Source organism: Rhinolophus sinicus, chromosome 4 (assembly GCF_057876585.1).
Source record: "Rhinolophus sinicus isolate RSI-liver-muscle chromosome 4, RSI-T2T, whole genome shotgun sequence".
NCBI classification, from domain to species: domain Eukaryota; kingdom Metazoa; phylum Chordata; class Mammalia; order Chiroptera; family Rhinolophidae; genus Rhinolophus; species Rhinolophus sinicus.
The window spans coordinates 33,259,418-33,287,099 of record NC_142504.1 but is presented as its reverse complement, the minus strand read 5'-3'; the positions used below and the strand labels follow the sequence as shown (position 1 = coordinate 33,287,099).

The following is a 27,682-nucleotide window of genomic DNA, read 5'->3' as shown; positions in this document are numbered from 1 at the left end:
TTAGAGATTTTGGGAGAAGACCTTGACTCTGCAGGCAGGGTGAAGCTGAAGACAGGAAGACCAGGCAAGGTGGTCCAGTGAGATGGGAGAGCTTGAGCCCAGCCAAGGAAGAAGAGCAGCAGAGGAGAGCAAAGAGCAACAGTTTCTGCAGCACCCCTCTCTGAATTTACAGTTGTAACTTGTGATATACACTCACATTCAAAGGAAAACGCCACCAAGGACACACTTAGACTCTTCTCAATTTTAACTTAGGTTCACCCTCAAAGTTAAAATGCTTCTTCCTTTTTGTTTCCATTGGCATCTCTGTAGGATGGGGGGGCAGGAGGCTGTTAATCCAGAGCTGGGCGTAGTTTGTAGTCAGTAAAATTTGTGGGCTTCTTTCTGCGTGTCATTGTGGTGAGCTGGTCCTCACGCTGGGTGGAGGTATCCGATAATGCAAGGATTTGGACCCAAATTGTAGGTTCCTCCTATCTTAAGGCTCCTGCCTAGGCCCCAGGAGAGTTTCCTGGAACCCTAAGCTCTGTAGTTACACTCTAATTAGCTGTACTGGAAATGGCAACCAGGGAGACACTTGGACTCTGAGGAGAAAAGAACCCTACAGGTCTCAAGAAAGACTGAGAGGGTCTTCAAATTCTCACTTGGAATTTATTTTTGGCCTTTCCATGGACATAATACACCTGGTTACTGCCCCCCTAATACATTCTATGCATCTACCCTCTGCATAGAATGAGGGTAACAAACTTAGTTTATAGTTAACCCTCCTCCATTATTCCATTTTTTTAAAATAAAATACACTGTATAGAATTTCACAAGTAGACCAAGAAATGTATAGTTTCACTTTGAAATTGTAAATTATATTTTTATTGCTAAGGAAAATTTTTATGACTAATATGACTAATATTTTTTAAATTACAGAGAATAGTTAGTGGATCTAACCACAATTAGGTTAGTAGATCTATATCAAATATTCAGAAATGATTGAGATGCTTTATGTTGGGTTTAAGCTGAGCTCTTCTAGCTAGTAAAAGAGCATATGAGTAGTCATTTAGCAAAAACTAAAAGTCAAATATTGAAGTAAAGTAAAAGCAATTCTTTGCTGGGTGGTCAGGAATGAATGGGAAAGTCCATAGATGTAAGGACGGGCATTTTAGAGGTGAAGGTATATAGGGCACAAACCCGAAGGGGAGTATGTGTTCCCTTGATATTTTATAAATGAGGAATCTGAAACCCAAAGCAGTTAACTGTCTTGGCAAGGTCACATAGCTAGTTGGCAGCAGAGCCTAGGTAAAAATTTAGCTCTCTTGACTCAAAGTCCATTACTTTTTCCAGTATCCCATATTACTGTGTGACTAACTAAGACTTTGGAGATTTCAGTGACTATGGATCCACACACATAAGGACACCAGAATAGGAAGAGTCATAAGGTTACACAAGAAAATAACAATAACAGCTGCAAACCTAAAATAATAGGTCTGATTAATACTTTAAGGTTGTAAGCAGTCTCTCCAAGCATGAGGAGAGGAGAAAGGGGTGTGTGGGGGGGTGTTATTTGCAGACGGGTGCTCTGGGTCTTTATTTGCTGTTTAGCTCTGGAAATTGTGTTAAGAACGCAACTTTAAGAAAAACCTTCCAGTGATATTTTTCTCTCTCTCTCTCCTTTCTCTCTCTCTCAGACACACAAAAAGGACAAAGGAAAAGTCCAATTAAGGAGCTTATCGGATAGAAGATTCTAGCACACTGTTCAATAACTATATTGCCCTTCTAGTTGCCAGGAAGAGGGTGGAGATCTGTTAAAATTGTACAATACACACGGCACTACAAGGCATCCAGATAACAGCCAACAGAACTGGTTATAAAAAGATTAGAAGCACTTGAAGTTGACTAAACAGAAGGAACAGATAACACACATCTGCAGGTTCTAAAGGCATGAGCGAGGGAATGGGTGAACCTAGGACAGCAGCCTACACAGCATCGAGTGCATGGCTGAGTAAGAATGTGACTACCCTCAGATGTCACCTAAGATATTTTAGTAAAATAATTTTCTAAACAAAGTTGGTCTGAACAACTAGTCCTCGTTTTGGACAGTCTTCTGAAACTGAGTCACAAGACCTTGAGAAAAGGCACTCCAGGGACCTCTTATTCGTAAAACTGAAGTGCAGTGTTCTAACGAAGTGAAAATAGAATGCAGACATTGAGCACCTCCTGCAACCAGGTGCTCTGCTAGAGTCTTGATTCTAAGACCCTTCCAGCTTAGGTGATATCCCTATTGCTCAGACTTCACAAAGGGTTGATTAATTTGGATGAGGCCATTCCACTAGTAAGTAAGTTATGGAGCAAAATTAGTCCTGGTTGTGTCTCGTGCCTGCCCATTTCTCATACACCACAAAGTAGATCCACGGGAAGAGTTGTAACTTCTCATTTTCTTTTCTGCCAAGGTTGGAGCTGAGCGAGCTGAAGATGTCAAGAGGATGCAGGTCAGTTTACCTTGTGTTGGTTTACATGCGCTTAACTCTACAGAAACTGATATGCTACAAAATTCCCCAAGTAGTTTTTAGCGGAACTTAGAAAGAGGTTGTCTGCCTGACTCCGGGCTCCCAAAACTGTACAAATAGCAATGGTTCCCCTATAACTACAGAATGAAATTTAGCATCCAAATTCTACATTCTGGCATTCACAACCCTCCAAATGAGCAATTGTGTTTAAACAATTTTTATTGTGAGCTACATCAAGTAAATACAAAAGTACATAAACATGTATGTACGGTTTAAGAAATGATCATTTATGAGTAGCTATTATATTCTTGGCACAGTGATTAGTGCTTCCTTCCTATTACCATATTTAATCTTCACAAAAACTTAAGGTAACCTTATTTTATGAAGGAAAAAGCAGACGCGCAGGGTGGTTTGGTGTGGGGGAATTTAAGTAACTTGTTCAAAGTCCTAGAGCCACACAGCTAGTAAGAGAGCGAGGGATTAGAATTTCCATCTGTCTGAAAGTAGAGTTATGTCCTTCCTATTTGGCAAAAGATGTCTTTCCAACACTACTTAGGCACATCATCATCTTTTTCCTTCTCTATCTCCATCCTCATCAGACTCAGCCTTGGGGAAGAAATGGTAAGGGGCCAAGATTTATGCATGGGGGTGGAGACCATCTTGCTATTGCTTATTTGCTTTAGGGCAAAAAAAATCTTCACAGCTGGGCAGCTCATATTGTTTGGTCCCTGATAGGGCTGACAGATAAGTTGCCAGTATAAGTATGTTCCAAATATTTCCAAATGGAACTAAAAAATTATGCATAGTTTATATGAACTCCAAATCTAACTGTGTGCCCTGTATTTTATTTGCTAAATCTGGCAATCATAGTCTCTGAAGAGAAAGACTTCCCATGGCCTCCCATTCTTGAAATAAAAAAAATAAATAAATGAAAACAGCTAAAGTAAACACAGAGCTAGAAGCAAACGAGTCCATGATCCCTAAATACAGAGAGCAAAGCTCTCCTCGCTTTCAGTTCTCCCTCAAACTCTTGTACTTGGGGCATCACAATTGAGGCAGGTGCTTTAGGAAAAAGATCTGTGTGAACTGGAAGTTGGACTTCTAACTCTAACTATGAACTTGAGCGACACATTTACTCTCGCTGAACCTAGTTTTCTCATTTGTAAAATTAAAACATGAGATAAAATAACCGCTGAGGTCTTTCCAGTTCTAAAGGTATTTTCCTTTTTATAAAGTGAAAGGAAATTAAAATTTGGTGAACATATATTGATTTCCCACTATTGTAAAAGATACTTTAATATCTTATCCTATTTAATTCTCAAAATAATTTAGAGAAGCAAATCGTATTATCTGTACAATCAATACATGGCTGCTTCTTAGTGATAACCTTCATTTTGCCCTACTCTCACTTTGAAGAAAGACTAAGCACTTAGATGCTTTGTAGAAATGCGTTAAATTGTGCAACACATTAGTGAGAAATAGATAGCTTACTAAAGATTTGGTGGGGTGAGAGGTACCACTACCACACCAGGTCTTTCTGTTCTTAATTGCGAAGTTCCAATCTGGCACCAGCTATTATCTTTTTTCCTCAATTTTCAAGTTCCTTTCTTCCAAAAATTTGTCAAAAATTAATCAGCTATATATGCATATGAGTGGATCTACTTCTGAGTCTCTTCTATATTTATCATTATGCAAATACCACATAGCCTTAATTACTGTAGCATCATACTAAATCTTGAAATCAGATGGTGAATGACCTCCAACTTTCACTACACTCTTTATAGAGTGATAAAATTTGGAAATATTGGGAGGGGATATTTCTTTTTCTCATGTAAGTACTCTGAGCACTTATAGATATTCTGGAAGCATCCCTTTGCTTCCTGTAATAATTTACAACAGTTGCTACTAAGCTTTAAGTATTCCAAGCATTCATTATAAGTTTCTGCTTTCACGTTCTCTTTCGAATGAAACCCTTAAATGGATCACTTCGTGTCCATGACGTGTGCAATTTGTCATCCAGGTCACTAATGCCAGGTCTCCAGCACCATGGGAGGGAAGTGGGCGGCATTACTGAACAGTCTACTTTTCAGACTGTCAAGTTATCTGGCTCTCCCATGGTTTCCTGATGCTTGGGAGCCTGGCTCCTCACTTCAGAGGCTTTGAAAACAGGTTGTGCAGGTTGCATTTGAAATGGCAAAGCACTCACTTTTAAGTCTTGGGAATTCCAGGGAAAGTAGAATCACTTTCACCATTCAGCTCATGGAAATGAGGGATCAAAAACATTAGTCATACGAACTATTATGTCACAAATCAAGGGGATTTATGCTGAAGACAGACCCCAGTCTTGTCTTTGGAATGCAGTGACCCTCCCCTCTATTACCAAAGGGGCTTCAGACAGAAACATTTCATTTGCTGGAGTGTTTTCACACTGGAAGAAGTGTGGATTATATTACACTTAATCATTCTGTAATTATTTTCCTACCTGAAATTCTCTCTCCCCAAACTACTGAGGGCCAAAACCTGGTAAATATGAGTTTAATGGTGAGTGACAGTTGTCTTGGCGTAACAGCAGCTCATTTGTTTAGCAATATTATTGAAGAAATGTAACAAAGTATGAGCTCAAAAACTAAACATTTTTTTCCTAAAATGAATTGTATACTTCATTGTCTTCATAATGGAATATGCTGAACAAATTTAATCTTACCTGGTAACTCAGGGACTGTTGAGGATGTAGTGTTGTTTGCTCCTGTATGAAATGGTCCTGAATTATTGTATGTTTTACTTCTTGTGTTCGCTTAATAGCTTCTCTCCCCTCCTGCTGGCATGCCTGTTTGCAATGAAATAATGAGATTACTGTACTATCATATTAGAAATGAGATGGTTGAGCTGGACGGAATTGTGAGAAAAGGAAGAGCATATGAGTTCTGTGTAAGGCCCAACGGCTTCTCCTAGGAGTTCACGGTTTTTTTCATTAAACTTTCTGACATGTTTTGTCTCCTCAGAGACTCAGAGATTCTTGGCTTTGTAGTAGATAGTTAAAATTGCTGGAAATAACCAATTGTGTGTGTGTGTGTGTGTGTGTGTTTGTGTGTGTGTGTGTGTGTGTGTGTGTGTGTGTAGGTCTGGTGTGGTGTCTATGTGCTAAATATGTGAGAGGTAAATACATGAATATATACCTGTAATATGTATTTTGAGTTCCTCAAGAGCATCTCTATAGACTTGTGCTTGGTATAAACTAAACCCTCAATAAATGGTTATTGAATAAATGAAAAAAATACATAGACTTTGCATTTATTGATAGGTGATAGCCATAGCAACTTCGACAATTTTCTAATTTCTGCTGCAATGTGGGAAATGTGTTAGGCCCACCCTGAAATGATGCCCCAATTCCTTTTGGAAGAGACAGTTATTCTGAGAGCATTGTCATGACTACTGGCCACACCAGCTTTTGAGACTAAACTTCCAGGAAACAAGCTTTGTGTAAAAAGGTGTTAACTGCTCTTCATGCACACATCCAGCTCAAAACCCCTCTCTAGGGACTGGGGGCACCTTTAGTTTAAGTTTCCTTAAAAATTAAAGAGCATATTGGCCACTTTCTAGATAATAAAATGCTATCTAGAATACTGATATCAAAAGGCAGTAGCTACATCAAGATTTCCATACTGCTATTGGATTGAAGGGAAGTATGTTCTTTAAATACTAATGCTATTAAGAGTCAATAAAACAAAGCAGAATGTAATGGTTTAGAAGTTATTAACTGTATTTCCCTCCTAGAATCAACCAGTAAAACACAGTTAATCTGAGAGTGAAGAAAGGGCTATTGGACCCAACATCTCACATACTTCATCCGATAAATAAAAAAAAAAATTAGGACTAAGAAAACTGGACTGTCTCCACCACGAAATAAGGTATTTGATTTGCTAGAGTCTTGCTTAAAAAATTGTTTTCATTGACTTTTTAATATCCTTTTTAATGATGTTTGGGGTCTTCATCGATGAAGGAGCAGTTACTGGTGATGATATCTGTAACATACCTCTCTTTAAGGCTTATTAAATTAGTTTTGCATTCACATGTTCTTCTAAATAATACCAGTGCACCTTTATGCTTAAAATGACTAGTTTAAATCTCCGAATTGCTTGAAGTTGACAGTGATTTTGAATCGACTTACTTTACCTATATTGACAAGTCATATCAGCAGCAAGTAAACACTTAGATCCTACTACAATCCCTGATGTAAAGATTACAGGCAGAGAGAACACAAAAGAAGACAGAATCGCAGGAGACTCCAGTGCAAAACCTTTGACGATCTCTTTGTAAACTCAGGGGATCTGATCTAGCACCCACAGCCCACATCTACACATCCTTCTCATCGAAATACTCTTGAGGTTTTATCTGCTGGAGCTCAAATTCAAGATTAAGTGGAAGGACGTGACGGAGCGTTAACCTTATGATATGGAAATCTTAATACAACATGAATCTTTGTAGAACTGTAACAGAACAGACTTTCTCACTGCAGAGATATAGTCCTTCTTTGAGCCTGGACATTGTAGTACTGACCCAAACTGTATTCATGCAGCACTCATTTTATAGGAAAAGGTACTGTTACCAGTGGTGGGTGTGTTGGGAAGCTAATGGAGCTTAACCCTCAGGACCCTTCATTTGCATGTGCCTCTTCTAAATAGATCTTCACATCCATACATAATTTTGCATTTGTTATTTAAAACAATTTTTTTTCTTAAAAAAGGCCCCAATGTGATATAAGCATTTTGCTCACTACACCTGGCTTTGCCCAGCTATTTATTATTAATGGGGATTCTACCTGTGGATGATGTGATGGAAATGGATGAGCCTCCGTTATTTCCAACCCACTCACTTCTAAACATTATCCTTTTGTTTCCACTGCTTATCCAACTTGGTTTTGTTTCTAATTCTATGTGTTGCTTCATAGTTTGCAGGATTTGTTTGTCCAAAGAGCATTTCTCTAGTCTGAATGTCCCTAGTCTGGCTGGTCTACCCGCCTCTAATATTTCAGGGAAAGCCACGAATACCTCCTTAGATAGTGCCGCAGCCAACAACAGCTCAGGCATTGTGCTCGCATCTAGTCTGGTGCGGGTAGCAAATCGTCAGCCTTGCTTGGGGTTTGGTGGATGGGCTGTTAAACATGCGTACCGTGTTTCCCTGAAAATAAGACCTAACTGGAAAATAAGCATTAGCATTATTTTTCATCCCCTGAACATAAGCCCTAATGCGTCTTTTGGAGCAAAAATTAATATAAGACCCAATATTAATATATTATTATTTTCAGGGAAACACGGTATCTGCAAATCTCAAGTGCTTCTCATCCTTGGAGTTATGTGTACCCATTGCACAGAACTTGCAAGTATTTTTCTCTCCAGTCAACTGTCCCCCAAATATTATCAAGTGTATTATTGTTGGAAACATTTTTGTGTTTGAGTGTCATAGAATCTCTACTATTACAGGATTTCTGGGGTTAGACTGGGGAGACAAAAGTTTGAAAAGTAAGGGCAAATTATTTTGTTATTACAGACAGTAAGCATTTTAAAAAATAAAAGTAAGCATGGCCTTTCCTGGACCTGCAGACCCAGTTTTCTTGGATGTTTTTAGAAAGCTTGAGGGGCACTGATAGCTGTGCAAATATTTGAAAACATATCACCTTATCTGAATTAAGGGAATTTTCATACTGTCAGTTTGGATGGCACTGGCAAGATGTATTCATGATTGCCGTGTTGTGATGCTGCTGGCAGTTTACAAATACACTTTCCTACCTGCCTGATGGCCGGGGTCTAGACAAAGGCAAGGACTCACTTCTACTTTGCTTGGCTCAGCACTCCCACTGCTGGCTTTTCAAGTGCAGCTGAATGGAACACACTGTGGGAAAACCATCATCCCATGTTAATTTTCAGAGCCAGTAGAAATGAACAGAGTTCCTCTCCCTGTTCCCCAGGCTGGACAAGAGCTTTCTTCTCACCGAGGCTGTCAGAAAATCCAATCACTTACAAACAAAGCTGTCTGGTTACAAAGTATAGGAAGTTTCTGGAAAGTTCTGAATATGCTCTCCAATTAGAAAGTCGGACTCTGCTGTCCCTTCTTAGACATAATGCCCCTTGACTTCAGTGGATGTCCTGCATGAGGGAGGATTCTGGGATTTGTCTTTTAAAGAAGATAAATGTTGTAAATTGTTAAGGCTGAAAACTATTCACATACCCATTGACTAGCTCCTTTTCTTTTCAGGTTCCTATGAAAATGAGATGTCTATTATGACCCAAGGATGGGGCAATAAGTAATTATTAAGATAAACAATTTTATACAAGGAAGAGTAATGTTTTTTCTCCATGCCCGCTAATTTAAAACTCTTTCTGAGCCTACATGGAATATCCCAATGCTCTTCTTAAAGAAAGATTAAGTATTAAGTCCCCTACCCTTCCCATCTGTTTCTTCTTCTTAAAAATGTTCTCAGGCTTTCTTCTTGCCACTTTTCCTGGGATCATGACAGAAGTACACAGATGAAGATTGATTTCAAAATAAGCATGTCAGTGCAAAGAAGTGAATAAAGAAAAAAGAATGGCGGCCTAAAAGAATGTGGAGGTTTACAGAACTGATGTACCTCCTGTAAAAATCTTAACTGCTCAGAGAGTCTCGGTTTCATGGAATGCCTCTTTGGAATGATTTTTTTTTTTTTTCTTCAGTGGCTGCAATACATAAAGGCCACTGAAACTTGCTGTTACCCTCCCCCCGCTTTTTATAACTCCTCAAGTTCGGGTCAGTTTTCATGCATCTAAGCCCGGGTGGCAACTCTGGTTTAAATGCCATTTCATGCCTGATAAAATTTCATTAGGCATTTTAACTTTTAATTTCTTTTATTGACTTATCGTGCAGATGGAGAGAAATGTTTAGAAAGGGAAAAAAATTTAAACGGGGATTTACTGAAGTCATGTTTCAGTAAGGAAGGAAATACCATTGACTTTATTACAGCTGCCTAATGTTTTCCACAAACTGTAGAAATAATGTGTTGTATCTTGGTGACCTACAATAGCAGCTGACTGCTTGCACATGATGGAAATGCAATTTGGGTTTGCTAAAAATTAACTATTTAATGTCCTGGTGTCCATGTCTCATTGTATCTGTGTTCGGTTTGTTCCATATGCTGTTTCCAAGTTGTGGACAGTCACTTACTGCAGGTTTGAAAGCGGGTGTGCAGCATCTTCAGAAGTGGCTGGGGTCAGATGGGGAGCGGCCTCACCAGATACCCCTGTGTCTGTGTTTGCTCTCCTAAGAACTGATGTGACGATTTTTTCTGCCTCCTTCCTGAGACCCCTTTACCTGCACCCCCCCCCCCCAACTCCCCACCAGCCAACCCAGCCCAAACCCCTCCCTCTCTTCCTCCCTCTCTCCCTTCGCTGGGCCTTATCTGGTATGTTCAGTGATGTGATAAAACAAAAAGGGAAGTTTTTGATTGCACGAACACACCCTTTGGAGGGATTCCAGCTAGAGAAGAGTCCGTTAAGGAAAGTGACAGCAGTGTAGGGAGGCCTAGGTGCCAGGACTGAAGAAAGTGCAAGCTTCAGAGGAAAAAATAATAACACGCTAGAATGGTGGTGGTGGTTTTGAGAGGTCTGGAGGGTGGAGGGAGTTCAAAAAGGAACTGGCCTAATGAGGCCTCACTAAAGATTTACTGCTATGGCTGCTGTTAAGAAGAGGATCCGGAGAAAAGATGTTTTGCCCTGACAAGCTTCACAGGAAATCAGACAGGGCTTGTATTCTCTGGCAGGCAGAGGAGAGAGACTGCTCAGCCAGCAGCATCTAGGGACTTTCAGTTTAATTAGTTTTAAAGAGCCCCCTTCCAAAAGGCATTAGTGACATACATATTTATATACTTTCTCAAGGCAGAAAAACAAAGAAAACATTTTGGACGAAAGCCATTCCTAGTTTGTCCTAAGAATGACCACATCAATTTCCAGAGTACCGTTTCCTCCTCTAACTGCACCTCTCACGCAGCTCAGGGCTCATCCTGCAGCCATCAGCTTCTTGGCTGGGGGGACGTGACAGAACATCCACGGAGGGTGAGATGCTGTGTGTCCTTTACCCAGTGGAGGGCCTGGCCTCTCCCCAGCTCCCCCTGCACGACCCAAAGCCCCTCTATCTTTCAGGGACACGAAGTGAAACTCCGTTGTAGACACCACAGCAGCGGGCAGCCTGCACTCAAATGGAGACGCTCTCTTCCTGCTGAAGGAGTTACGATTATGAAATCACTAGTGGAAAATACTTTCTTTCAGGTGAAAGGACTGCAGCTTTCCATGTTTGGAGCAGACCTGACCACTGCCATTTTACTTATGGGGAAATGGGCTTAGTGAGCAGAAGTGATCTGCTCAAGGGACACAGAAATATTTGGCCTTGGAACACTGCTATCCCGTTGACCAGGGGAACCCACAGGCACCCCACTTTCGTGGACTGGCTGGTGCCATCCTGAGAACTCATTTTCTGTAATAAATCAGTGTCCTTCAAGAGGAAGAAAGACAAATGGCGTTCTGAGTGTTTTCTCACAAGAGACAGGAAAGCAGTCCATCTGGTCCACCATGTAAATCATAACAAGTGAGGCAGAATATGGAAAAAGATCCAGAGTTTGGAATTCCGACCCCATCCTACAAACAGGATGAACTGGGCTTGAGTAAAGTAAACTCCACTCACCAGGAAGGCTCCAAGGTAGATCCAAGGAAGGGCTGAGTGCAACCATGGCGGCTTGGGGAGGAAAGCAAAGGAATTCTCAGGTGGCAGACGGGTTCTTCGCTCATTTTCTAAAAAAGACTGAGAGAAACAGAGCAGTGGGAGGAGGGGAGTCCCCTTTTCTTCAAGCAGTGGTGGGAGGCAGCAGGTAGAATGCCACGGGCTGGGAACCGTGCTTGGGACAGGTGAGTGTGGACGCCACGCTGGGGTCTATCAGCTGTTCCTTAAAGAGCGGCAAGGGCCTTGGCAGGGTTGCGCGCATGCGCGTGCGTGTGCGTGCTCCTGCGTGTGCGTGATCGTGCGTGTACGTGTGCGTGTACGTGTGCGTGGGTGAGCAACTAAAAGGCAGGGAGCTTGAGAGATTCACGAATTTGCAGAATAGTGCATTTCATAGGGACATGCTTCTTTCTTCACTGAATAGGTGATAAAAGAACTCCCCACGGAACCGTAAGTAGAAAAGGAACTTCATGAACATCTTTTTTCATAAAAAGATCGAGAAGACTGCTAGTTGCCTACTCAACATATTTTCTCTTTGTTCTTTCGTAACAAAAACCTGATTTTTTTGGGGAGGGGGGTGAGGGTGGGGGTGGTGGTGAGGTGGGGTGGGAGAGGTAAGTTGCCTGCTTAGCTAAAGATTTTATTTCTCAACCTCCTTTGCTGCAAAATTCTGGCCAATAGGCTGTAAAGGAAATGTATTTGGTGGACTATCTAGGGAAGTTCCTTAAAAGAAAGACAGATGGCAGCTCTCATGTCATCACAAAGTGCAAAGCTAGACGCTGAGGATGTCAAAGCATTCTAAAGATAGAAATAGCCTGTGTCTCTAATGGCGGCTAGTTGGCTGCGTAAAGATTCTGGATTTCCTTTCCCAGATTTCTTTTACAAGAAGGGATGAATCCCTAATGTGTTTAAGCCACTGTGACAGGGTCTGTGCTTCTAATAGTCAAAGCCAGTTCCTAACTGTTGCTGAAGGCAAGTTGCTTGCTTTTTTCTCAATTTGTGGGGTAGTCCACAAAGAAGATGTGGGTGCCCAAACTATAAAGTAAGTCAATAAACAGAAGGGGGCAGATTCTAACTCAGCTCTATTACATTTAATCTTTAGATATGAATGTAATAATCTTTAACGTCTCAGACTCTTTTGAGAAACTGTAGGAAGCTGCAGACAATCTCCTTAGGGAAATGCATATATACATTTACATAGAAAATCTTCACATACAATCTGGAGAATTTTATGGAACCAGCAAAGCTTGTCCCCAGAGCCCTTGCTAAGAATTCTGCATTCGATTACAATTACTTCAAAAGTCAGAAAAGAGAGGACTAGATCTGGTTTGGTTAAGGGTCTGTGCCGACAGTCTTTTTGTCCGTGAAGCTCAGCATTAAATTAGGTTACCTGTATAGTCATGTGTCTTCCCAGGGCCTTCTAAGAGAGCAACTCTCAATCTTCTGGATTTGGAGTTGGCTGGTGAGACATTTGGTGTGGGAGAAATCAGATGCCCCTCCGAGGCCTGGTAGGCCCCCAGGACCCAGGGACAGGACAGGCCATCACAGGGAGCTTCAAGAGGCTTTTGAGGCTAGCTGTAGCCCACGGTAAAACAAACAAATAAGCAAGTTGATTTATTCTTTAAACCTGAGCAAAGGATTTTGGAAAAGGTTTTGTGTCCAAATGCGAACTGTCTTTAGAAAAGTATCCATTCCTGTTCATTAGATTTTAGTAGATTTTGAATAGTTTTACAGGACTTTACATGTTTACGTGATACACTGACAAGACATTCTAAATAGTTGGTTGGTTAATGAAAATGTAACAAGATATTTTACTTATAGAGCAGCTGTTCCAATGTTTGGGCATTCCATTTCAAGCTGCTATGAGCTGATCTAGTCCAAAGAGGCTTTACTGAGAGTACGTTGTAATAAATAGTGTCTATTAGGTAAATTTGCCTAAATATAATAGTTGTTTGTGCATTTATGTCTATGGGAAAAGACATAAGATATTTTGGAAACTATTTTGCTTTGATTTCCCACCAAAGTAATCCTTCTCTCACAAAATTGTAATTATTATGCCATAGAACAGGCTTAATGCAAGCTGTAAAAATGTGTAGGTCCTACCGTATTAATCCCCCTTTGGAGGACATGTATAACTCATTTCTTTAGATCTTTATCATGCATGCTTTCCTCTTGAACTATTTGCATATCTTTCACTCCCTTTAAAAAAACAAAACCTCACAAACAAGGCAACAAATATCCTGATTCTATTTATTTCAGCCTCCTTGATTACATGAGGAACATAATAGCATAGTGTTTGTGGAGAATATTCTCATTTTTAATAGCAAACTAAAATATTCTGGGGCTATTGTTCTCAAATTTCAGCATGCAAAAGAATACCTGTGGAGCATGCTAAAATGTAGATCCCAAGGCCCCTCAGAGCTCACATTCCGGGGGTCCATGGTATAGTTGGTAGCTAGCTGTGGTGTTTTAAGACAGCCACAGTTTGCATTGTAGAACCAAAGCCTCTTTTGATGAAAGGTTGAGATTATTTGCTTCGTTTATGTGATTGTTTCCATTTGAAGATCTTGGAATGCCATGCAAAAAAATTAAAAGAATATTGTGCTAGACAATAATGGGAATAGTGACATCAAGGATAAACTAGGAGGGAAAAAGTTTGGTTCTCATAGCCGCTTTGCCCTGGGTAGGATACAGGGTTACATTTGACAACATAAGAGATCATGTATATGCTGAGAAGATACTTGATCATTGAGGTGAATTCTGATGCACCCCATCATTTCTGTGGTGCCTCCTAAATACTGTCATTTAGCAATTGAAAACACCCTTCTCATTACTTCTCAGACTATTCAAGTAATGATTTAATTGATGACAATATCAGGAAGAGAAACATATAAGCATTTCTCAGATGCTATTGCATCTGCTTTAGGTCATAAACGCACAGATGGTCTTTTCTCTCTTTAGGGGACTTCTAACATTCTTGTTTTACAATGTTAGGAATTAAAATATATACGGTATGCTTCTCTGAAAGTGTCATTTATGTTTGTAATACACTGTCCTTTAACCTAGAGCATGTGTCATGTAAACTATAGATGTCTATTATTTTATATTTATGTGGAGGGTCTCAATTACTTGCTGTCTACTTTTACTAAACCTTAGTGTGCAAAGACTTTTTCTCTATATGTTTGACTCCACTTGTGAGAGGCAGAGCAAAGCTGGGTGGATGAATGGGGCTTCTCCTGAGAGAGGCCTGTACTGAACAGGGGGTGTAATCCATACTAAACAGTGTTCAAGAGAGAGAAAGGCCAAATCAGGAGAAGCCCAATGCATTCATCATCAGGGAAAACAGGGTGTGGATAGTCAGGAATGAGAAGAAGAAAGGCCAGATGATAGGAAGGGGCAGGAGCTGATAAGAAAGGTGAGAAAAAAGTGAGAAGGTCCAGGCCATTTTCCATGAGTGAGTCTGGGATTCTCAAAACTCATTTTTAATAGCATAAAATCCCATTTCCAGGCAAATGCAAGCCTTTATGATTCACATTTTAAGTAATCATTCAAGGCTTTTAGCTCTTTCAACTACCGCCAAACAGGATCTGTAGCAACTTTGGAATCTCATCTATATTCACAAAAGATTGAAAATATCTAAAGGGAATTCACACAGTCTCATGTGATTTTGCTACAGCTTCTCTGTTGATTTCAGCCACCTTTGAAGGCATTGAATGGTGCCACCATACTATGGCTACTGTCTATATGTGGGCACTGATGCCTTCACCTTGTATAGAGGTACCTCGATGCCTTTCAAGCTGCCAGCCCTTAACATGTATGTGTGTCAGGCCCTGAGTACAAGGTGTCCCATGCTCTCTACACAGATTCCAGTCAACCAGTGCTCTAAATGCATTGTGGGGAGGGGACTAGCATGGCTGTGGCACATAGTAGACGTTTAAATACTTTGAGTCAATTAAGGTTCTAGTCGTGGATGTGCAGACTATGTTATTACTGAAGGTATTTGTATTATTGTATCATGGTACAAATCCTAAAAGCATTTCATTCATTCAACAACTGCTATTGAGCACCTACTATGTGTCAAGCACTGTGATAAGTTCTTACTGTATGTACAGTAATATTAGAAGTTGATAATGTCTCTGCGTGTGTGGAAGATTGTGTCGAACAAACCAAAATATGATAATAGTGGGATTTAAAATACTCTGTAGGGAGGGAAATAAACTTTGGGCATCCTCCTTCTCACAAATTACTGTCTTTTATTTTTGGTGGGGTTTGGTGAGAATGATGGAGGGGAAAGATTTAGGAGGATTAGGATATTAGGTGGAATGATGGTGAGTAGTGGATTAAAAGGGATAGAATTAAATGGACAATTTAAATTCTAAGTAAAAGATCATTCTAACAGGATGAAAATAATCACACACAAGCAGCCCCAAGTTTAAATGGTTTTTGATTGAGATTCAAGATTGCAGATTAACTCCCTAAAGTAGTTGGGACTCAAATTCAGTAAAACATGCCTCTATGGCCTGACTTAGGACTATAGTCGTTCCATAAATATGGATATTCTGGAAAAATGGAAATTGGCATTTTTCTTAAGAATTTTATTTAAAAAAATTCTCTTCTCCTTCAGCAATCAAATGCATGCACTTCCTTCTTCCTCTATAAATAAATTAGGATATACAAAAACCTAATAAAATTACATAAATACTCATAAAATTATTTAAACCTTTATGAGTTACTTGGCATATAACTACCACATTTCACCTAAAATTGGATTATGTAAGAACAAAAATTTTTATTACAAATTCAACAAAATTTTGGAACTTTGGAAGGGCTAATAAATTTTGTGCAATATGTAGTTTTATTAGTCTCCAAATGTAATTGGTTTTTAAAGGATTTGGAGCTCAAACACTAAGGGGTCCTCCTACAGTGGACCAGACACCGTGGTAGGTGCATTTATAGCGATTTTCTCTTTTAATCGCATTTTATAAACATCATCCTGTGAAGTAGGTTTTATGCTCATTTTACTGATAGAAAACAGGCTTGGAGAGAGGTTAAGGGAGTGACCCAAGGTCATCTGGCTGGTAGGTGGAAGCACCAACATTCGAACCTCCAGTCTAGAGCTTTTTCCACTAGACCAAATGGTAGCACCCAAGTCTCTACGCATGACAATTGTGACAACATAGATTTTGCCTTTTATCTGAAATTGGTTTATAGTTTCTTTTCAAATTATAATGTGTAAGGGATGTGGATTAAATTATCCCATGGAAGCAGTTAGTCTGGTCTTGATTTAGAATCACCTTTGTATGACAAAATCACAATCCTTTAATAATCTGACCTCTGGGTTGCAAGAAAAAGAGGGGACCAGTGGGCAAAGGGCAACAGAGAAAGGAAAGAATAATAAGCTTTTGGTGCAGCAGCAAGGAGCAAGAGATGCTGATTCCCATGAGAAATTTCCAGATGAATGAGTTAGAGACCCTTGCTCAGTCCCTAAGGACCTGGTTACCTACCTACTGTAGACTCCTGAGGGCCACATAAACTTCTATACTGGGAATGCTAGTAGGATAGTATCAGGACTGTTTATACTGGAAAGTGGGCATTAGAGATTAGATATCTCTTACAGCAGGAAGCTCACTGAAATGTAACACTTTGTATTCATACTCATACAAAAACTAAAACTACTAAATACTGTAAGATTTTGGATGATTCCTGGAAATATACGACATTTGGTTTCAAATATGTGCAGATGATAATCTGTTAATTTCCATTTCTATCCAGTGCAGAAATCAATGTGATAGACCAATTTTTTTTAGATATATAAATGTTCCAGACCTGTATTGCATTTTGATAATTCCAAACACAATAAGAACCAGCAATAACTGTAAGCTAAAACCAATTAAAGAGATATTTGAAATCCAGAATCAGTATGTACAATATAGCTATGACCCAGTTTTCTGCATGACAGGTGGTGGACATTTTAGTTCAATTTTAAAGACATTGCCCATTTGGGGCATATATACCTTCAAAGCAGAAAAATATGGACTATTAATATAATTTTGAATTGGCTGTTTTTTTTTAAATTTCTAACAAAATTGTTTGTTTACTATCCCTTTATTTCTATAAATTATTTGTGAAATGACTTAAAAATATAAAAAAAGAATGTACATAAAGGATTTATTGGCCAAGATGGTAACATTGATGACTTTTTCCTGGTTTACTAAAGGTTATTGTGCTCTGTGATATCCCAATGTGTATCAATTATTGAATGGATAAAGGAATGAATCTAGACCCAATTAATAAGAATGTGAAGGGTCTTCAAAAAGAATATACAATAAAAGGTGAAATAGTGAGATCAAACTGAAGGAAAAATCAATTTTCAATTTTTAATTTTAGGCCTTGAGAAATAGAGACAAATATGGCTACAGGTTGTAGAACCACTGAAGTCTTTTTAGCTGCAGAGAACTCGGACCATTTCTGTTCTCCTCACAAGTATTTCAAAGTTACATGGTGGATCCAATTCCACAGGCAGTTTAGTTACAAAGTTGAAGACAGAGCTTTGTATATCTACAGGTATGTTATGTGGAAGAACATGTTCTTTGTGAGAACAAAGCGTCTCATGACTGTGAAAAATAATACATTAGACACCCAAATGCAACTTCTAATGAGTCCACTTTCTGTTTCTGTAAGCCAGTTGCAGCTCACTGCTTTGCAACTTGCAGCTTTATACTTTATGCAACACCTGTTCTTCACTTCTGGCTGCCCGTCTGCTCAATTGATAGTTTGTTTCCACAGAGGCAACTGCATCTGAATATAATATGCTTAAGATTTGTGATGTAAGTGCAAGGATGTTTATGGTAGCATTATTTGTATTACTAAAAAATTTGGGCTAACTTAAATGACCATAAATATAAGAAAGAGTAAATAAACCACCATACATTGATAGTCTGGGGTATTACAGAACCATTAAGAAATAATGTGTGTTGTCCATGATACATATTTTTGAATAAAAATAAGTAAGTTACAGAATAATATATTTTAAAAATCCCATTAAAATAATTCCTCTCTGTATAGAAATATTACATATATATTCCATTTACATGTTCATATGTAATACATATATATTTGTGTGTGTATAAAAAATCTGGAAGGATACTCAGATTTATGTGATTATTTCTGGGGAGTTAGGAAATGTTCATTTTTTAAAAAAATATTTCTATATTGTCTTTTTTATTAACAAGAAGGTAATACATTTATAATTAATTTTTTTTTAAGTTACAGCTTTAAAATATCTACTCTCAAGATTGTACTTTATATGTGGAAGTCCTTTTCGTGTTTTCTTCAGAAATGAATTGTGTGTAAAACTGGGTCTGCAGTACCTGATTTTTCATCCCTGGCTCAAATAAGTTTCCTAGGCTCTTAGATCTGCCATTGTCATTTTCTATTTGATGCACAGAAAAGGCAAAGAGGTAAAATGATTTTTAAAATCATCATCCAAGCTCTTGAGGTCACAGGCTTCGTACTTTTATATTCCAAGGCTACATTGGCAGTCAGGAGAACCTTTGAAACAAATAACTGGACAAATTGAAAAAACAATAACTCCCTCCAAACAAACCAGTGCCCCCAACAAACAAATCAGAATTAATATTTTGATTGGACACCAATGAAGTGTTATCAAATTTTATTACATATGAATTAAAAAAACTCATGTCTGACACAAGCACAGGTCACAACTGCCTGCAAGACTTCACAGTCACTTCTGAGAAGTACAGCTCTAAGAATGACTTGGGTATTTCCACTCCCACTCTCATCCCCCAGACAACAGTTATTGGGAAAACACAAAGCTGAATTTCAAATTATTTTACAGGGACAATTTTTTTTTCCTCCCCACTTTTAAACTTATTTAAAGAGTACTTTTTTGCTGCCTGATTGCCTGACTGTAAGACATTTTCATGTAAATTGCCCAAGAATGTAATCATGAATAGATATGTTATAACAACACATATGGACCTGCTGTAATTTTCCAGATATTTATTTGCCTTTTTCGGAAATACATTAGTTCTTCCACTCTCTTTTTAAAAACTCATTCATTCATTCAGTTCTGCAAAGAGTTAGCGCCCTTATGTCTGAACATGAGCTTACATAGCTACGCAGGCGCGCGCGTGCGCGCACACACGCTGGAGAATACCCGGGTGCTCGCATGATGCTGCAGGCCCACGCAGTCAGCCCTTTACTAAACAAATCTAGGCTGAAGGAACCGTGGTCCGGTAGTGCTACCAGGAGCTTAGTATGTGCATCCCGTGCGAAATAGTGCAGGCAAACAGTTCCTGAAAGGGTGAACAGCTCATCTGTAAACTGATCGCACGACAGTTCCCTGCCGCTGCAGCCCAGCTCCAGAGCGGGTGAGGCCAGGGAAGCGCCCTCCCCCAGGCGGAGGCCGCCGGGCAGAGACGCAGGAACATGAAACACATTCCAGCGGTTCGCATCTGGGCGCTGAGCTGCCAGGCACAGCCAGTGTGTGGCCCTAGGGCAGCCGGTGCAGCGGGGAGGGCTGGGCAGGGCCTGCGGAAAGCGGCCTGCCGGCCAGTTCGGCCCTGCAGGCTCAGGCCTGGTTACTGAGAGCAAGTTCTATCTAGAAAGTGTGCTTGGGGAGGCTGGAATCCCCCTGTGAGGCAAGGGTCTGGAGAGCAGCTTTGGCACTCCCGAGGCTTTGGGGTGACTCAGGCCAAAGGGAAGCCCCCGAATTACCACAAAGCCATCCCAGTCCTGACTTGGCATCACCAATCAGCTAAAAGCAATTTTCAGATGAGGCTTCATCTAGTACTTAGAGTGTTTGTGTCCAAGTATGTGTGTATACCTAGACATATTTTAAAAAGTGAATTCTCCAGATTTTTATCTTTGTAAATAGTTTGAGGTGCCCAGGGGAGAGGGTAATGCCTATTGGTACTTGAAGGGATTGGTTTTCACATGAAAGAGCTTCAGAAATGAGAAATTGCTGCAATTATGTGGTAGCAGTTTCTGAGGGACATTTACCATGGATTCACATTTTAAATCTCATTCACTCGATAGCCAGTATGTTAAATTAACCCAAATCTAAATTTTAAAAAAATTCCTCAATTCTTCCAGGCCTACTTCACATCATCAAACTAGGCCCCGCTGGAGGCCCCATTAAAATGGCAGCTCCCACTGAGAGAGAGACAAAAGCCCCCTTTTTGAATGGGGATGCTGAAACAGTGATGGACTCTCAGAACTGTTTTTTTTTTTTTTTTTTTTAATCCATTAAAAAAAGTTACCTCTGCATTGACTGTGAGAGAATATTTATTTAGCTCTTCACACTGTGGGAAACAGAGACGTTCTCTCTTAAAAGGATACCCAGAACTTCTTGGGAGAGAAGAGAAATATGAATCCATAAAATGGCTGAACAAATTCCTCCTCGTAACTGAATTCATGGAATGTTTCAGTCTTGAACAGCTTAATTTTGGTGTGGTCTGGGACAAATTAATATGACTCAAATCCCACCTCACACAGGAAGCTTCTCTTGATGAAGTGGGTGGGGTGAGTACACTCACTTCCCTTAGAACTCTAACAATCGTCTCTATTACATTTAGATGTGGCGCCCCCACCCTCCAGCAAGAAAAAACTTTAAAAGGGAACAGAAATCAAGAACATACTAAAAATATATCTAAAAAACTTAACTGTGCAAAATGTTCAGCATATGATTATGTTAAATTTTGGCTATATGAATATGTGAATTTTTATACAACAGAGTAAAAGCTCCTAGAGGGTAGTCCAGCACCTTTGTATCTGAGGAATAAAATATATAAACAGTGATTACTCTTCCATTTTTATCATGAAACTCCTGGGACGGGTATTCCAATCATACAAGTTTAGGAAGTAACAAGGAAGTATTCTCTCTTCCAGAAGATGGGCAAGGCTTTCACCTTATCTAATCAGACACTTCTGTTCTCATAGAGAGCCACTCTCTTTAGCAGTGAAGGACAGTTACCTCCCTCTTAAAATGAAATTTGATGTCATCCCCTCCAGGATTAAATTTTTTTTACTTTTTTGCAAAATGGCGATAAAAATAATTACTGACATATATGGGACTAGTAGGTTCTCCAGAGAAAGCTACTATAAATATACCATATGTGTTGTGAATTTAGGAACTCGCAGATTGTTCACACACATCTCTTTAGTTACCTTGTACTTAAAGAAAGAGTTAGTGACAAAGATTACTTCTCAATGATCAGTAGTAGAAGTTAATTGTGTTTGGCTTTGAGTGCATCATATGATTATTCTTTTTGTAGATTTATGCACATAATTATATTTGGGTTCAGTTAGTGTTAAAATTAGATTACTTTCCCTGAACAGCTGATAATCAGGAGTTGTTCCCCCAAAAGCAAAATGGGTTGTTAGGCACTTAAGGATGGAATGGCAGGCAATAAGCCATTTTTGAGATGCCTTTAGGCTGATGTAAGCAGATGAGGATGGTAAGACTTACAGACCACGAACTGTGGACAGAATCAGCTGGCACTATCACTCAGCTGGACTACCTCTGTGGTGGGGAGGGCTGTGTATGCAATCTGGGACAGTGCTCCATTCCGGACTAGGCTTTACAGAACATAAGTGTCTTTTCATATGCACCTGTAGTACATTATTTTTCTTTCAGAGTAGTGTTTTGGTCAAGAATCAATAGGAGAAATATGTAATATCACCGATAGGAGCCTCTGGAAAATGTTTATCAATAAATGGTATAAATTTATGCATTTCTTTTTCATTACAAGAATTATAGACCTTTGGAGGTAGAAGGAACATCCTCGATAAAGGGTTTCCAAATGCTTTTTCCCTCTAGTAATGGACTCCTTTTAAAAATAAAATTAAATAAAAGCCAACATGGAATTCCAATATGTTAAAAAAAATACTAGGGCATTGTATTGAATTGAGGGAACATTTATAGTTCCAGGAGCTCATTTTGAATATCACTGTGTTAACGTGGTTTTTAAACTTCCTGAACAAGAAGCTATACAAATCATCTGAGAATGTAAAGGGACAGTACAAACACAGATGTCCTATAATATCAGGGAAATTGAATCATTGTATTCTGAGAGCACGTACTTGACATATAGACAGAATGATGGTTTGCAGCAAGTGGACAAAGGTTGCACAGCTACTTTGTGACAAACTCAGGATCCAAATTCAATCTTTTTCCCCCACTTGGAAACCACTATGTGGTGCTGTCTCTGGAGTCTGGAATGCCTTTGAAATCAAGCTGTATGACACTCTAACCAATTTTAATGATCTAAAGCTTTTAGACCTTGATGAAAATTTTCATAGCAAAGAGCAACTTTCCACATTGTTTTGTGATGTCACAAAGCTCAGTCATTATTTTCAGGGATATTTTTATATTGATAGTAATCGTTTATTATATTTATTCCGTCTGATATACGTGGGTTAAACATAGTCACTTGCATTCTGGAGTTGGACATGGGACATGACATCCCTGACCAGTAAATCCCTTGAATGAGTGCATTTTCTCCTTCTGTGCATGTCTCCTTCTTGTCCATTGTCTGTCTTCTTTTCATGCCTGTCAGGCGGTGGCCATGACTGTGCACTTATAAAGGTCAGTGACCCAGCAGAGAGGGCAGGCCCTGCAGAAGGCGTGTTGATGAAGCATTCAATGCACACTGAATTTGTTAGCTCTCTGGCTTACTCCCAGAGGCAGGCTACAATTGTTTCCTGTGTGGCATGGCACCCACCCGGAACTCTCATGGTATGGGCCAGTCCAACCAGGAATCTCTAAACTACATCCTAACAAAATAAACTCCTCACATTTCCTAGCTCACTAAATTCTTTTACCTGGCTCTCCTTCCTTTAATTTGTCTAGTATATTCAGTAAAACTAATTAAGACAAATGTTTCCCTTATTTACATGAATGGCCAGTAATGGGGATGTTTTCAAGGGAATATTTGTAAAACTGCAACACCACATAAACAGTAAACTCATATCTTTCAGGTTTAAGAATTTTAGAAGGCTGAGGTCCCAAGTTTCTATTACAAATACAAAATTAAACAAAAGTAGACATGGTATTTCATTTGAGATTGTCTAAGGGAAGGCAACATTTGTCTCTCTCTTTGGAGCATCTACTTTTTAATAAAACAATGATTATATACAAATGGAAACCAATGATTCAAAAATGAAAGGCTTGTCCCCAAATTTTGAACTGTTGCGGTATTTGCTGCGGTGAAGAAAGCAGCTCTCACTTAGGTGAAATCAACTGAAAAAGTTACTTATGTATGTTCTGGTTCTGGTCATGGTGGAATAGACTGCATCAGACTATCCTTCCTATAGAGAGCAATTATAAAGTCTAGACAGAATATTAAAAGACAACTATGTAAATGTATTGGAGAGAGGCCAAAGTAGGCAGAAACTGGAAGGAATTTGATCCTCAATATGAGGAACCACATTGGATAAGATCAATACGTTTATGGATTTTCCCAGGGGTACTTTGTAGTCTGGCTGTTTCAGGACAACTAGAACTCAAGTAGAAAGTCACAGTCTTATTGGTCTAAGGATTTGGAGAATGGAGTTTGGGGGCTATCACAGTAACTAGAAATTGAGTGGTAAAAATCCCAGAAAAAGGGATCACAGAGGAAGTAAGCCCCAAATCTGCTTGTATCATCCTCTTAAATCCTTGGCTGACCCCTGAATAGTACATGAGCAGGAGAGACTCCTAAGAGCCCAGTGGAAAACTATGGCTGGGAGACTGAAAGAACAGAACAGAGATTTCAGCTCCTGTCCACTGAATGGAGGCAGAATTTAGAGTTTGAGTCCTGCCAAGTTTAAGAGGCTTGGTAATTTTTCAAGATTGTCATTGAAATTTTAGAAAAGTCATGCCTTAGGTATAAAGACTAGATATTATAATTAAAGGATTTGCCCTAGGGCTAATGACAGAATTGAAACAGAACCCGTCAAAGCATCAACCAAGTCTCTCCAAGTTCAGAGTGATCAGCCACTAATTTAACTGTCAGCTAGAAAAAAATTCAATACAGCTCAGAGAAAAAACAACCAGAAACCAGTGTCTATAATGTATCCTCTACAATGACCAGTATACAATAAAAAATTACTAGACATAATGAAACAGAAAAATGTGACCAAATGGTAAATGATACAAGATGACCCATATGTTACAAAGACTTTAATGCAACTATATTTGTTTAAATATACTGTTTAACACTTATATTTATTTAAAGGAGGAGATAATTATAATGAGCAGACAGATGGGAAATTACAGCAAATAAATGGAATCTATATGAATGGACCAAATGGAAATTCTAGAACTGAAAAGTATAATATTTGAAATAAAATTCACCAGATGGACTTAAAAGCAATGTAAAGGATCAGGAAATTTGAAGGCATCAATAGAAACTATCCAATCTGATGAATAGACAGAAAAAAAAAAAAAAAAGGTTTACAAGTATGTGAAAAGAATTTCAGTGCCAGTGAGAAAATATCAAACACTATACCATACATGTAATTAGGTTCCCAGAAGAAACGGGAGAAAATAAAAGAGAAAGAAATCAATTGAAAAAAAAAAAATAGATGAAAATTTCCCAAATTTGATGGAAAATACTAAGTTACAGATCCAAGCATCTCAGAAAACCCCTTGCAAGATAAGTACAAAGAAAACCACATCTAGGTACAGTTCATCCCAGTTTCTGAAAACCAATGGTAAAGAGAAAGTCCTGAAAAATTGTTACAGGAAAAAGATATCATAAGGGGACAATGACACAGATAATTACCGACTTTTCAACAGACATTGGGTGCAGAGACGATATAATAACATCTTTAAAGTGCTAAATGATAAATTCAGTCAATCCTGAATTCTACATGTAGCAAAAATATCCTTCAAACATGAAGGTAAAGGCTGACTTGCTAAAGATAATATTAAAGGAAACTCTTCAGGCTGAAAGAAAATGATAGCAGGTATAAACTCAGACTAACAGAAGGAATAAAGAGTACCAGAAATAGAATTTTAGAAGTGGGTAAGTATAAAATATTTTTCTTCCAATTAAAACAAATAATTCACTGTTTAAAGCAAAACTTATAACATTGTATTTAGGTATTTATAATATAGTAGGTATATAATGTGTGATTGGGCATTAATGGAATTTTATTGTTGCTGGAATTTACATTTTGCATGAAGGAGTAAAATATTCACTCAAGTAGGGTGTGGTAAGTTAAGACTACATATTATAGTACCTAGAGCAATCACTTAAAAATACAAAAAAGTAGAGTTAAATCCACAGGGAAATTAAAGTGAATATTTAAAAAATGTGATTAAACCAAAATAACTGGGAAAGGAGAAACAAGAGGAAGAGATGGGACAAATAGAAAACAAATAGCAAAATAGTAAATCTAAATGTACTATATCAAATGGTAAACCTAAATTCAACTATAAAGTGAACACTAATTAAAAGACGTATACTGCCAAACAGCATAAAAAAGCAAGATTCACCCATTTGCAGCCTATAAGAGGTGCACTTTAAATATAAACAGACAGATGGAAAATAAAAGTGAAACAATCTATCATGCAAACTGTGAGCCAAAGGAATATGATAATATGGACTTTGAGCAAAGGAATATTATTAGAATTTAAAAACATTTCATATGATAAAAAGATCAATTCAACAGGAAGACATAATAATCATAAATGTGTATGCAGTTAGTAAAAGTGCTTCAAAATACGTGAAGCAAAAACTGAGAGAGAAATAAATCCTCAGTGACAGAGACTTTAACATCACTCTCTCAGTAACTGATAGAAAAACTAGATGAAAAACTAAGGATATAGAATATTTGAACATTAACATCTACCTCAACCTAATTGGCATCTCTAGAATGCTATACCAAACAACAGGATACATATTCTTTTCAAGTACACATAGAACATACATCAAGATAGACCATGTGCTGGACCATAAAATAAGTCTCAAATTTCAAAGAACTGAAATTTTACAAAGTTATTTTCTTATATGGTGGAGTTAAATTAGAACTTAATAAGATATCCTGAAGACTGCTAGATGAACTGGGGTCAAAGAAGAAATAAAAAAAGGGAAATTAGCTCCTATTTCTTACCATACACAGAAATTGAGATACATTTTATATATGAACCTAAAAACTAAAATTAGAAAGTTTATAAAAGAAAACATAGGAGAATATCTTCGAGATCATAGGTTGGCAAATATTTCTTAGAGATGAGAGAAAACACTAAACATAAAAGGAAAATTTATAATTTGGACTTTATCAAAATTTAAAAAATTCTTATCTAAAGGACCCATTAATAAAATAAAATAATAAGCCATAGACTGTGAGAAAATATAATACACATATCTGAGAAAGGACTTATATAGGGAATACGTGAAGAACTTCTACAAATCAACAATTAAAAGCCAAAGAAGAATTGAAAACTGGAAAAAACACTTGAATAGATGCTTCACAAAATAAATATTTGTACAAGAATAAATGCTCAAATATCATTAATTGTCAGAAAATTGCAAATTAAAACCATAATAATATATCATTTCATACCAAATCTTGGTATGACTGTGGAATACCTAAAACTTTCATGCAGTATTAGTAGGAGTATAAAATGGTGCCATCTATATGCAAATTTTTTATGAAGTTAAAACTACCCTATTACTCAGTAATTCTACTCCTAGGTACTTATTCAAAGGAACTGAAAATATGTCCATAAAAAGATGTGTATAGAAATATTCATGGAATTTGGGTATAAGGGAACTTTCTGTGGTGATATAAATATTCCCTATTACATTTACCCAAACTCATTGAATTGTACAGTTTAGATATGTGAGCGTCACTGTATGTGAATTTACCTCAAAAAATTAAAAGGAAAAACCATTATTGTCAAGATGTCAGTTATTCCCAATTTGATCTATAGGTTCAATGCAATACCAGTCAAAATTCCAGCAAGTTATTTTGTGGATATTGACAAACTGATTCTAAAGTTTATATGGAAAAGCAAAAGACCCAAAATAGCACACACACCGTGTTTCCCCGAAAATAAGACCTAGCCAGAACATCAGCTCTAATGCGTTTTTGGAGAAAAAATTAATATAAAACCCGGTATTTATATTATACCCTGTCTTACAGTAAAATAAGACCCGGTCTTGTATTAATTTTTGCTCCAAAAGATCCATTAGAGCTGACTGTCCGGCTAGGTCTTATTTTTTGGGAAACACGATAGTAGTGAAGAAGAACAAAAATGGATGCTACCTAACTTAAAGAGTTACTCTAAAGCTACAGTAATCAAGATTGTACTGGCAAAAAAATAGACGTATAGATCAATGGAATAGATTTGGAGCCCAGAAGTAGACCTATAAAAATAGAGTGAACTGATCTTTGATAAAAGAGCAAAGGCAATACAATGGAGAAAAAACAATCTG

At 38.3% G+C, this 27,682-nt stretch overlaps 1 pseudogene; it reads right to left on the bottom strand.

Moving 5' to 3' along the window:
- The window catches only part of LOC141573048 (high mobility group protein B1-like), a 34,238-nt pseudogene extending 22,936 nt beyond the window's left edge, over positions 1 to 11,302 (bottom strand).
- Between the last annotated feature and the right edge of the window lie 16,380 nt (positions 11,303 to 27,682).